Raw genomic sequence first — 2,422 nt, forward strand, 5'->3', positions numbered from 1 at the left:
CTGTTATATGCACTCTACTGGTGTGTCGCCACCTAGTTCCTGAATTACATTTTCAGACTGAAAATAGACTGGAATAGTCAGACTGGAATAGTCTGGGAATGATGATTCAAAACTAGGATGAGGGCCAGGCGCTAGCACACCGGGTTAAGCGCACATAGTGTGAAGCACAAGGACCTGCACAATGATCCCAGTTCAGTTCCCTGCAAGGGGGGGGGGTCATTTTGCAAGCCGTGAACCAGGTCTTCAGATGTCTGTTTTTCTCTCCTCCTCTCTAACTTCCCCTCCTCTCAATTTTTCTCTGTCCTGTCTAACAGCAGTCATAACAAGAATAACAGCAGCAACAATGGACAAAAGATGGCCACCAGGAGCAGTCAATTTGTAGTGTCAGCACTGAGCCCCAGCTATAACCCTGGAGGCAAAAATAAAAACAAGCAAACAAAAACTGGGAAGGTGTCTGCTTTGCTATATGATCCTCTCAGATTCAAGATCTGAGAGAAAGGAGGAAAACAGCTAGAATTCTATGCACTACTACACAGGGGCCTAACAGCCCCCAGATTCTAGCAGAGCTAAGGGAGCAGAAAGTTGTTCTTTGTTCCCACAGAGCATGGTGGTATTGATTCCAAAAGTTTTTGTTGAAAAAGGATAGGGGAGTAGTACCACTGTTATCCTATGGTTTTATCAGTGTTTGCTTTTATAAATAAAAAAATTCAAAAAAAAAAACCACAAAGCTGTCTGTCTTTCTGCTAACTGCAGAAAGATACAGGTTTTCTTAAAAAGGTTTTAAATGAAAAAACATATTAGTTTGGAAGAGAAAAGGATAATCTATTCAACTTATTCTTCTCAAGGTATCCCCCCAAAAAATAAGTTGATAGCCATTGTATAAAGGAGAGAGGAGACCTTAAAGACAGGGTGACTGCACACAGGGGCAGGGAAAATGGGGGAAAAAAAGACTGCAACTTGCTCCTAGGGACAGGAGAAAATTAAAAAAGGCTGGAATTCATCAGTGTTTCATTAGTCATATCCTTCATCTTCCTCTCTTTCCTCCCCCTCATTATCAACTTCTCCTTCATCCTCATCTCCTTCTTCATATCTTCTTTTTTTAAAAAAAATATTATCTATTTATTGATTGGATAGAGACAGTCAGAAATCAAGAGGGAAGGGAGGGATAGAGAGGGTGAGAGACAGAGAGACAGCTGCAGTACTACTTCACCACTTGAGAAGCTTTCCCCCCTGCAGGTGGGGACTGGGGGCTTGAACCCACGTCCTTGCACATTGTAACATGTGAGTTCAACCATGTGCATCACCACCAGGCCCCCACTTCTTCATATCTTCTAATCCTTCTTCCTCTTCATCATCATCATCTTCCCCCTCACCTTATTCATCATCCATATCAGGAACCAAGTAGTACTGTAGTGTATTGGGCCAGATACCATCTTTAATGACCTCTCCTAACTCACCTGCGACTGCACCAAAATGGTCAGTAAACCAGGTGAAGAAGCTCTCTGGTTCCTCATGCTGTCTCTTTCTGTTGGTTTGATTTTGGGTTTGACTTGAACATTTGATCAAATCCTTTCCAGATTTCCATTTGATTTCAGTGGATCCTTCAAAAGAAGGATCACCACTCTCATTCAGATAAAATTCTTTGGAGAGAACTTTATTTTCAAAGTAAGGGTTTTCAACAAAATAAAAGTCTATTCTGTTACCTGATTTACTATCTTCAAATTCTGTCACTTCAACTCTTGTCAAGTAATGCAGTGCCTCTTCATCCTCTTCTCCAAGCAGTGTAGACACTTGTGGGTGGTTGACAAATGTTAATCCTAAATTTGGGATATTGACCATCAATTCCGATCTCTTCTGAAAAAATGGCTAGCAGAGTTTGTTATATTTCTGTTCTACCTTCAAAATCGTCACTCCCCAGAAAGCAGCTTGATAAAAAAGCAACAGGAAGCAATGGAATATATCCATGAAGTACAGAATGAAATAGACTTAATGAACAAGCCAGCTAGGAGGTTTCTAGAATTTTCTATCTCACCTTAACTCTAATCCCTGAGATTCTCAACTAAGACTCTTTTCTGACTCTCTACTACTTAAAAGAGTCAAAGTTCAGGTGTCTGCTGGGTAAGGAGGATGGCCTAGGTAGGTAAAAGTAATGCATCAAGTGAGCTGAATGTACCATGTTCCATTATATATATATCCTGAGTTGTAGTTTTAAACTGAGCTATGCGGCTTAATAGAAAATAGTAGGGTCCTCATGTCTGTGGCTCATGTGACTTTGTTTAAAGTATATGGAGAAATCCAATTTTGTTTTTTTTTTAAGTGCTAGAGATACCTAGAAGTTGTCAGACAACCTTTTGAGGACTGGTCCTTCGATTTAGAGATTTTCTTTGTTATCTTAAGTTGCTATTTATGCAATCTTCTTTCA

General features: G+C 40.2%; 1 pseudogene; it reads right to left on the reverse strand.

Annotated features, from left to right (window-relative positions):
* Positions 1 to 398: 398 nt before the first annotated feature.
* Positions 399 to 1,965, reverse strand: LOC132533958 (protein SET-like; annotated as a pseudogene).
* Positions 1,966 to 2,422: the final 457 nt, after the last annotated feature.

Source organism: Erinaceus europaeus, chromosome 17 (assembly GCF_950295315.1).
Source record: "Erinaceus europaeus chromosome 17, mEriEur2.1, whole genome shotgun sequence".
Taxonomy (NCBI): domain Eukaryota; kingdom Metazoa; phylum Chordata; class Mammalia; order Eulipotyphla; family Erinaceidae; genus Erinaceus; species Erinaceus europaeus.